The following is an 11725-nucleotide window of genomic DNA, read 5'->3' as shown; positions in this document are numbered from 1 at the left end:
TGGGGGTCATGATTTGAACAAACACTGCCTGAGGATGATTCCACATGGGTTTCATCTTTTCTGGCCCAGTGGTTCTTGAGAAAGAGATTTTCAAAGCTTTTTCCTATAAGTAAGAGCCAGATTGGGCCAAGGAGAAAGAAGATATGCTCTGTACAAGAGATCTCAGACAGACAGATGGATGGATGGATGGACAAACAGACTGATCACTACAGGGTGCCTGCAGAGTGGGGCCCAGACTAATGGCTTTTATGATTCATATATGTATCATGAATTATTTTTGACAAGCACCTTGACCTTTGAGTTTCACTCACATTTGAAAAACTTGAATTTCAGCCTTTAGCAGCTTAATGAGCTAGGCAACATGAATGTTCATAAACAAATCTTAATTTAGTTATAGTAGTTACCACATAAAAGGGAGTTTTCCTTATTATAGCTACATTTAAATGTCCAAAATAAAGGTAAATATTTCAATATACTGAACAGTTGTAATAATTGCAAAATCAGACAGAATGTACTTTAATTATAATGATTATAATATAACACAGGAATATATTGTAATCTACACTGTAAAGTATAATATAATATGTATATTTCTTAATTTAAATCATAGAAAACAATACCAATGATGTACAGTCAAGTACTATATAGGTACAGAGAGTGATACAACAGTGCATTTACATGTGCATGCAGATGATTTAACTGATACTGGAGAAAAAAATTAAAATTTCAAACAGTAATCTAAATCCATAAATTACACTTTGATGTTTTGTATTGATGGTTGCATAAATTATGTAAGAATTAAAAAAGTTTAAAAATTTTGCACTGGTTTCTCATAACTCAATAACAAGAGCAAGGCCTGAAATGTTAGTGATCTAAACACTGTCTGGCAATTATCTCCCTGAATCCAAAGCCATTGTTGTTACCTTGGTTAATCATTATGTTGTCTACGTCTGGGTCGGCTATGGTGAGGTCAGCTGGGTCGACAGACACAATGTCTTGCCTCATGATCCCTTTGTTGTGTAAAACAACACATTCAACCACATATTGACAGGCTCTATCTGGGTTTGTTCTCAGGGTAACGGACAGGCAAGGGAATCTTCTCTTCAATATACCGTAAGTTTGCTCTATAACGACTCTTGTTCTGCACAATGCACTGTTGTAACGCTCTCTGTATCTGACATCATTGGTATTGTTATAAGGCGTCATAAGGTATTCCGGCAGGGGTACCCGGAGTCCCTCAAAAGTATACCATTATGCTGACCTGAAAGATTATAAAAATTATATTAAAACAAGATATGTTTGTGAAAGTAATGCGCCCGGCAGCAACAAAGTTCAAAAATGGCTATTTTTAGCATATAGGTCACAGTCAAGTTCACAAGGTCATTGACCTTTGTGCCATTTGAAATAACTTGATTAATGGAGAATGTGATCTAAATATGCAGTCTCTATCTTCAATGGCTTAGGAGTTATTGCTAACGTATGAAAAAGCTATTTTACACATGTAGGTCACAGTCAAGGTCACAGAAGGTCATTTACCTTGATATAATATGAAAGAGCTTTACCAGTGGAGTAATATTGCATACAAAATATGAAGTCTATACCTCTCATCAAAGTTTAAGTTTACAGAAAAAAAAAATTTAGCATGTAGGCCACAGTGAAGGTCACAAGGTCATTTATGTTTATTTACTAGGGTGTGATATAGCTGCAGATCTGTACCTATCCGGAAAAAAATATATTGATAGACCGGATCATTGATCTGTATCAGCCCCACAAATCCATATCAGCCCTGCAGGACTGCATGATACAGCTATTGTGATGTCAGTCACATATCCCATATGCAAAAATCCTGTAATAGTATTTATTACTTATATATATATAAATATATAAGGCCATTTCAAGTTTTTTCTACGTTTAGCGTTCGCATGCGCCTTGGTTTTTGACACCTCATATAAGATAAAACACACAACATGCCAGGGGTCCTCGCGTATTGATTAATTTAGTTTATTTTTTTTTAACTTTGTCAATTTCTCCAAATAATTCTGTACAGTACTAAGTTATATTGGGTGAATTTAAAGCATTTAATCCCTTGCTCTTGCTTAAGAATAGATATTTCTTCTATTAAAGCTGTTTGTTTAGATCAATCATTTGAAGGGCATCATTTTTAATGACTTTTAAGCCTGTGTTTTATGTTTTGGCTTGTGTGTTTTTGCGAATAGGTAGGTACCATAGGTTTTTGAAAGATGGGTGGACGCTAAACAGAGAAAAAACTTGGAATGGCCTAAGTATGTATTAAATGATTGCCTTAGCTTTAAAAATGTAAATGCATGGAATATTTACCATTCTCAAACTGCTGACAGAGAACACTTTCCCGAAAGACTCTTGAATCATGGCAGGATCCTCGCCATTTAGCAACACAGTTTGTGACAATGAAGTTGGCATCACAGGTCATCTGAAATATTTTAAAATATATGTTTTCATTTGCCATTTTTTTTCAAAATATATAGATTATTTCTCTTTAAAAATCAATGTTACAGTAAAACATACAGAATATATTAAGTAGATTTGTTGCATACCTTATTATATTTTAACTAAATTATATCATTGAAAACTTATTTACCTCCTTTGATATTAAACAATTTAAAAAATCATTACCATGACATTTAAAGAATGATATCCTTTTCTGTTTATGTAATCCGGCTCATTTTCAGTAGGAGTTTGGATGCGGATAAAAGTACCATCAACACACACCCAACACTCCAGGGCACCCTACAAGTTTCAAAGAATAATTCTCCCCTCAGTTTTCTATTTTTATTTTTTAGTTAATTTAATTAATTAAACTTTAATTATTTTTTACCCTTTAAATTTTAAGAATAATACAATTGAAAAAGTATAATTATGAAGATAATGTACCAAAAATAATATGATTCTTTAATGAACATGACAGTAAAATTATGAAATGTAAAAAAAAAATGGTTAGGATTTTAATGTACAATATGTGTTATTTTGAAGTTACACCCCCCCCCCCCCATTTTCTATCTGATATGCCCTTGTATGTAATTTAGTAACAATACAACATCATCAAAACATAATATAAGGAAGACAATAAAAAAATTGCAAGGGATTTTTAGTTATTTATTTTCTTATTTTTAAAACGTAGGAAACTTATAAATCCCTTTTAAAAGTGAACTTTGATATGGGTCGAAAAGTTTGAACCGAAAAGCTTATAGACCGAAACGTGTTGATGTGTTTTTAATGTGAAGGTCACGAACGGATGAAGTGAAAGTTGCGATTCTTACCTGCGATAGCATGGAATTTTCTTTTGACATTGGTAGCATCTTGTCCTGTGGGGAAACTGATAAAAGCTGCAGCAATGGACTGAAGCGCTGAGGCTTCTCTTCTTATGCATCGCCCCGCAGTGGATTTCGACACATGGACGGTGTCGCCTACAACTTGATGAAAAGCACCCGTGGCCACGAACGGGAGGAAAATTAGAAGCTGAAGTATCCCTGGAAGTGCCAAAGACCTCTTGGGTTTATATTGCCACACGTCCATGGTACCCTGGAGGCAAATGCTTCTTCTTGTGGGAAAAGTTATTTAATTTTAAACAGCCTAATCGATAGAGCCCCAGAGTAACACCAGAACCCCCAACCCCAGGGTCATGAAATTCACAACTTTCGAATAGGCAACATTCTATGTATTTGGTTTGTTTATTGAATACACAGGAGTAGAGAAGAATTTCAAAGCAATGATAATGTTCACTAAATAATATATATAACTGCGCCCTAATATTAGAACCCTTGACCCCAAGGCCATGGATTTGACATATTTGGTAGAGAACTCGATGCTGATTACGATCATGGAAAAAGTTTGACTGCTTGATGTCCAGGAGTAAAGAAGATTTTTTAAAATTACATTTTAATGGTCCAGGCATCATGAAATCCACAAATTCGGAAAAGGCAGCATTTTTAAACATAGCTATGTATTTCGTTTGTTTGTTGTACCAAGGATCGCGCAATGGCGAGCCATATGCATTCATGCAATATGCGTTATTTATGTAACAACTCCTTCCTGCCAAGTTTTTCTACCTATACTGATACATACATCGATCCCATGACAGCTCTTTGTCCTCAGGTATTTGCTTATTAATAGTTTCTAATGTTTTATTATAGTTAATGCATTTACTACACGTTTTTTCAATGTATTCTACTGAAAAAAAGTGGTGACTTAAGGGCATGAAAGTATTTCTAACACTACAGCTTCATTGATTCTTTTTTGACCGGGTGATTTCCTGGTAAGTTCAGTAGTTTATTTCTTATATTCAAGAAATATCAGTAAACACAATACTCTGTGTGCTCTAGTAAGTAACTGTACATTTCTTGGTCAGAGTGTGGCAAATGTACCGTAACCTACGTTTCCCTGATTTTGTATTTATGATATGCTTCTCTAACGGATATTTTTAAGAAATATCTGATCTTTTGAAAAATGCCTTTAACTCATTATGTTAATGCGTGTTCGTTTCTCTTGCTTTGATCTCAACGAAAATGTCTTTTTGCTACATCCCTATCACAACAGGCTTTTTGCAGAATCAACAACTGCAGACTTCCCTTGCGTTTTTTCTCCAGTTCACCGACAGGGTCTTAAGGGCTTATATTTGGAGAATTCAGAGTTTTTTGTTTGTTATCAAGCTCTGTATTTTCCCTTTCTTTTCTGTCAGTCCGTCTCTTTGTACCTCACCTTTCCACCTCTCCTGCTCTATTTTTTTTCCAAATTCTTCTAAGAGGTCTTCTTTAGTCGTAGTTATTTTTCTCTATTGTATTCTCTTCACACTATTTCTTGTAGCAAGTGTGTTTGCTTTCTGAGTTATTGCATTAACTGATGAATAAGCTATCTGGTTCCCTTTACAATTCTTCTTAAATATGATTGACCGTATGGCGGTGAATGGCTTCAAATTTAGACCTATACTCGGCACTCAGGGCCATTGAGCAGTGAGGATTCTTTATCGTACCAGCGCCTACCGTGACACGGGACCTATGTTTTTAAGGTCATATACGAAAGACGCGTGATTTTCACTTCTGATTGATTGTATATTGTGTAACGTCCCTCTTGAGAATTTTTCACTCATGTGGAGACGTCACCGTATGCCGGTGAAGGGCTTCAAATTAAGACCAATACTCGGCACTCAGGGCCATTGAGCAGTGAGGGTTCTTTATCGTGCCAGCGCCTACCCTGACACGGGACTTACGTTTTTAAGGTCATATCCGAAAGACCCGTGACTTTCACTTCTAGTGCCGAGCGCTTAGCGAACGAACAGTCGCTACCTTTTTTTACGTCTTAGGTTTGACGCGGCGCCGGGAACGAGAATCGAACCCGGGCCTCCCGATCACGAAGCGAACACTCTACCACTAGGCTACAGTGAACGGTAATTCTTCTGGAATATGTTCTCCGTGAAAAAAAAAGATTCCTTTTTTTATATCTGGCATTTGCTCTTTTTATATCTGTATGCTGCATGATGTCAAATTGCTTAGTTAAAGAACTAGAGAGAGATCCACAATTTGTACGGAGAGGCACAATCAATCAAAGCGATGAATGAGAAAGGAAAACCATCATCAAATGCTGAAATGGCGGGGGGGGGGGCTATTTAATATTGTTGCAGTTCACAGATCAAGATTTATTGAATAAATATTTCATAATTCAATCATTATTTTAGATATTTAAAACCTTAATAGGTTTAAGATGTCTGTAAAGTCTGCTAATCTTACTTAAAATAATCACTTTGATGCTTGGCGCTTACTTCTAATGCCAATGTCTCTGCTTTAACTCTCTCTCTAAATGAATTTGTTTTCTTATGATGCCAAATGCGCAGTACAGTTAAGGCAACATTTTCTATAAAATGTCACGGAATCCGATACATATAATGTTTAACAGTTTTATTTTTTAGCAAGACACTCTAGTTAAAACAGCTTTTTGTGATCTTGAAGAGTATGTCCATCGCTTTTCACATCGGTATTTTTTGACATCATGTGACCCCCTGAAGTCACGTGGGCTCCGATTTTAGGTCAAAAAATGAAATGTCAAATTTAACCAAAAAGTGCAAGGGCAAGACAAACAAAAAATTAACTGCACAATGTTTTATGTTGTCTCTATGTATCTATACTTTCTCAAAAGTGATGCTCATTCAGTTAGTTTTCCGATATAATTAAGTTATTCAGCTAAAATAGACAGTAATGTAGGAAAAATAGGATATTTTCCTAATTTCATCACGAATTATAAATTAACTAAAGGATTACAAAGTAATGAGCATCACTTTTTGAAAACTATACAATACAATAAATAATTTAAAATAAAAACCTACTTTTTAGATTGTCGCCTTGCCCTTGCACTTTTTGATTAAAAAATGAAATCTTGGAAGAGTCAATCTAATTATAGTTTTCAAACGCATCACTGACCCAGCATGGGAAATAACTCTGGAGTACTTGATATAGTATGTTTACTTCGTAAATTTAAAATAAACATACATGCGGGCAGGACTTGACTTTTTTTTTTTACTAAATCAAACGGTATACATAAAAATCATTGACATTTCTTTCTTTTCTGTGTATTCGTTCTCCATACGTTGTATACATTTAATGTCTTTCAAACCTCCCGCATTTCCTCAACGATGTGTATATACACGTAGTATTACACACAAATGGGTATAAATATTGCCGATATATTTATGTAGAACACAAATGGTTAATTAAAATATAGCCTTCATTAATAATTAATTAGATATCTATTCCCCTCTCTCACTACTGTACGCATAGGCCTCGGAACCGGGTAGGGGGGGCTTAGCCTCCCTACTTATTTGCAAATTATATATACATAATGTAGGCATTGTAATTTGCCGTTTTCTTTTGGCTTAGCCCCCCCCCCATCCCCACCCCCTTTCAATCAGCCCCCTTTCATTTTGCTTCCGACGCCTATGGTACACACACTTGTGTTAATAGTTTTTTTTTTTCTTTCTGCATACGAGGTCATTTTCTACGATCGCTTTCAATCAGACCGCTTACTGTTAATTAAGGGATATAAACTAAGTTATAAGTTTAAGGTACTAATATGAAAGAATTGGGGTATACTCCTGTATTTGTTAAGGGGACAGCTATTTTATTTTGAGGGTGAGGGACTGGCAGATTTTAAAAATAAATACTTGCAGATCAGTGAACTCCCCCTCCCATGAATCAGAGTTTTTTTTACATTTCTTTTTTGCATGTAGTATTTTTAATGAAGAGGAAAATAAATAAATAATCTGTCCTTCATCTTATTGATCGGAAATAAATATTAATCTGTCCTTCATTGACATGAAAATGAAAAAAAATCTGACTTGGGAAAACTCGCCTGCCCCCCCCCCCCTTCCCTCAGAACAAATGGTGGTCCCCTATCCTATTTTGAATCAATTAGGAGGATCTCTAGTCTCCTGTTTTTGGCAATATTATTGAAAGATAAATGAACACAATGCACATGCTGGAAATATGATCTTGATGATCATTAGTACCCTCCACACAAAATAGTAAGAAGTTAAGATTTTCATATCTTAATGGCCTTTTCAACACCTGTACAGTAAATATATGAAAAAGTCAAATTTTTATTCATCTAGAAAATTTATTTAATAAACATTTCTTTTCAAATCCAATGACAGACTGTAGGAATGCTGGGCAGGTGCAAATTATTTCCATCACCTCATGTTCTTCATGTTCTTGTGGATAAAATGAATTCTGAAAATAGGAGAAAATCAGGAAATACCATTATTGAAAGTAATTTGTGTTTTAAAAATGAAAGAAAAAATTGCATGGAAACATTTAACATAGAATTTACATACATGTGTAACATGAAGCGGTCACCCATCCAAAGGTTAAACAGGCTCGCCGTTGCTTAACTTTGCCTGAAATAGAGGGAGACTCTACCGCATCACCAGAAAAGCAAGCTCACTGGCGATGCAGTATAAGTTCCCTATATACTGTCCACTACACATGTTTTCAATTCTTCTGTTAGTTTTATTATCAAAACTTTGTATGGTTTATTGCTTATATTGAGCATACCATTAAATGATGGATTAACTTGCTGCCTGAATGAATCCATTTGTCCAACATCTGGGAATAGCTAGGCCTACAACACAATATATATGCAGTTATATGCTATGAGATTACTAAATATACATTGAAGGATAAAATGGCATTACATTTGACAAAACAAATTATGCTACATTGTATATTGTAGTGAATTTATGTTATTGATATAAATGAAAAAAAAATGTGTTACAAAACTTCTCTGGGAAAGTGAAACCTCTGATATTTACAATAGTTATTGAAAGAATATTTTCTATAAAAAAAATTCTAAGTTTCTTCTTTACCAAAATGAAAAAAAAAAACAATATGTAAAGCACATGCAAACTTTGAAAATGTGAAATGCTTTAGAAGTATACATACCCTGTGGAGAAATGATGCATTTTTTATTTATTCACTCTTTAAGCCTGAAACTCTGGACAGCTACAATGATAAAAGTATGATATAAATATTTTTAATGTACATGTAATCTAAACAAAAAATGATTTTTTTTTTCATTAATTTATCAGGTCGAGGAAACTACCTTATATGGAAATTGTTGCGATTGCGCACAGAGGTGCTCACAGCAAGCAATGGTCCAATACAGTGAATGAGCCGAAAAGCATGATGGTCTACTATATGTTTATTTTTTACTACAAACACGTGGGTCAGGGAAATTTAGGACGCAATTTCAAGCGACTGCAGGAAAGTCAGCTAACAATTTTTTTGAATTGTGTTTTGAAAAAAACGAAGATTAGGTACTAATTAAGATTCCCCATGCTCACATTAACAAACAAAGTAAGTTTTCCTTGTTAAATAGTACTTTGAAATACCGCTCGCAAAGTCTTCACAAGTAAATAAGACTCAAGTTTTTAACTTGATATTCGTTAATTTGCCATGTTTCTGGTTAAATTAGTTGTTGCTCAGTTATTTGTTACTAGAAATTAAAATTGGATGTTATAAACTAAAAAAAAAAAAAAAAAAGAATTCTTTAAGATGCACTTTTTTAAAAAAAATTATTTACCTGTTATATAAACACTCATGCACATTGATCATAGAACGTGAGTAGCATATATTTCGAAGTTGTATACGTTGGAAACATTGACAATACGTGAGCACACCTCAGAGTTGATTGTTTTTGGACCAAGGAATAGTCACGTGAAATTGACTTTTCACCGACAGCACAGCACGGGGAAAGCTGTCAACAAACGGACTTGTACAATGGATTGGAGAAAACTCTAATTTTTATCCTTGTAAATCATTTGTATATAAATGTGAGCATGGAATTAGTAGATAATGATTTTCATATTGTATTAAGTGTGTAAAATGCTTGGAAAAATGCATCACGTTTTTCCGAGAGCGATTTAAAAAATTGGCCTTTTAGAAACACACGTGTAGTATTTTATAGTAAACCATAATGCAACTCATTGAGCTGATTGGTCGATTTGTCAGTCACGTTGGTTCCTCACTTAACATGTAAATTTATTCCGACGTCACAGAAAATAGTTTCTTCGACCTGTTTATAAATTCTAGAAAATTAGAACCATAGATCTGAAGTGGGGCTTTTATGTTTTCAACACAATGTTACGGATATTTTTTTTTAAATTGTGTAGCATATTTGTATGTCAAAAATACATCATTGTTTGTTTAGGCCTAGTCACTAGTGAATCATTGACTGAAACAATGAAAACATCTCATTCAATTTAGTTTAAATTTGTGTTACTGATGATCTCCATTATCACACATATTGTTTCAAAGAAAATGAGCTAATTGACAGGAACTCAGTACATATTTAGTGCAATTAATTTTTAATAATTCTAAAAAGTGTGCAACTTAGTAGGGGGGGGGGGGGGTTGTTACACACAAGACACTGCATAATTACAGTTTTTCACTGACTGTACTAATACATTTAAATGAGCATGAACACACTCGGTTTTTTTTTATGTTAACAAAAGCATGTCTACATATTGTAGATCTATACATGTACCTACATATGCGTATACATACCTGGCCTGGAATTACAGTGCAGTGATTGATCTACGGAGCTAGAGCTGGTGCAAATCGTCTCGGTTTTCTGCTATTTTCCGAAATAATGTCCTCATATTCTTGTTAAATGGAGAAGCAATGCCTTGTCTCTTATTCTATCCCTATTTTCTTTAAAGATTGTGTGGTTATTGCATTTAAATCCACTGCAAATCTCAGCTGATGTCGCCACGTTTTTAGATGTAAACAACATTCCGTGTCACCGAGTGCAAGCGCTTGGCTGAAGCCGAATGCAGACAAACGACACGTTAAAAAGAGAATTATTTTAAAGACATGCTATTTTATATACGAGAAAATCACTAATTATTTTCTATTTAAACATGAAGATATTGTTGTTTAATACAAATTGTTACCAATATCGGTAAATAGTTATTTTGAGCACCATTTCCTTATATGGATCAATCAGGGCGGAGCAACTGTCATGACGTCAGGCCTCATTATGACTTCATTACCATATTTTTTTTCATGTGTTGCCTTAACTGTACTGCGTGATTGATTCACTCTTTCATATACATCTCCATGTTCAACTTTTTTTTCGATCGCCTTACGCGATCTCATATATACTGAAGTCGACTTTGGCGACACTACATTTTAGCGTGTTTTTCTGTGGCCGGTCAAGTAAAGTCGTTCCTATATGAAAATGATAATGTATAACATATAATTAAGAAATATTAAAGTACATATAACGTTTTTTGAAGTAATCATCAAAATACAGAATTGTCATAAACTTTATTTTAAAAATCATATTATAGGCAGATATAAGCCTCCTGGAGATAAGTTACTCCTGAACAGAAAAATGCCTACTCTCTAAAAGCATCTGAGTAAAGAAAGGGAATAACAAGTGGCGCGGATCAAGAAAAGTTCATTACAAGGAATTTATTATCTATCACCAACCCAGTAAGTTCAGTTGATTTAATGGAGCTCACATAACTCTAAATAGACGAAGAGGACTCAAGAAATTCTACATTAGATATAATTCTTTATAGTTTTAAAGAAAAAATGACATATAAATTAATAATTTCAATATATTGTGATTTGGTGCTTTACTTAATAAAATATGATATGGCACTTCTTTTTATTTTCAATTTTTGATGATGATTTTTTAAAGGTCTGTTCTCTGATGCATGTTTAATGAAAATTAACTTGCAAAGATATGTCTTTTATGGCTGTTTAAATTAGTTAATGATTTATTCAGGGTATTCAAATTAAAAAAAAATACCAGTAAATTACTAGAACATTTTGAAAGTGGACTCGCCTTCAATTATTATTTTATATTTTTGTGTAAACTCATCAATAGTCTTAAGAGGTGGTTTGGCTTTCTATGATGGTAAGCCTTCCATATTTGGGTCCCCAAATGGATTAAAATATTTCTCGGACACCAAAAAGCTGGAGGAATTCCATTTTGCCACCTGTGGAAACCAGGTAATTATTCTTAAGACTTAAAGTATCAAACTTATTACAACAGTTAAATAATTATTGTATCTTATATAACACCATTTATAATATTTCCAATTTACATAGCTGACAGAAACGTGCTCAAGGCTGAAGGAAGAATTTCTCCTGCTTGGAGTAAGTTTAATGATATAAACGACACTATCCTAATT

The 11725-nt window shown here is 34.1% G+C and overlaps 1 long non-coding RNA gene and 1 pseudogene across 1 annotated transcript; both read right to left on the bottom strand.

The window, feature by feature from the left end:
- Positions 1–864: 864 nt before the first annotated feature.
- On the bottom strand, positions 865–3552 carry LOC134232349 (putative nuclease HARBI1; annotated as a pseudogene).
- A 3899-nt stretch (positions 3553–7451) lies between these two features.
- On the bottom strand, positions 7452–10590 carry LOC134232350 (uncharacterized). The gene is made up of 4 exons (XR_009984757.1): positions 10086–10590; positions 8463–8522; positions 7856–8142; positions 7452–7751 (listed from the first exon to the last, which is right to left on the bottom strand). It is a non-coding gene; the product is annotated as an uncharacterized LOC134232350 (long non-coding RNA).
- Positions 10591–11725: the final 1135 nt, after the last annotated feature.

The sequence above is a fragment of the Saccostrea cucullata genome, unplaced genomic scaffold, assembly GCF_032062105.1.
Source record: "Saccostrea cucullata isolate Sc308-1 unplaced genomic scaffold, CSIRO_AGI_Scuc_v1 ctg4334, whole genome shotgun sequence".
In the NCBI taxonomy this organism is placed as follows: Eukaryota; Metazoa; Mollusca; class Bivalvia; order Ostreida; family Ostreidae; genus Saccostrea; species Saccostrea cuccullata.
The sequence above is the reverse complement of the archived record's forward strand: the minus strand, read 5'-3'. Positions and strand labels throughout refer to the sequence as shown.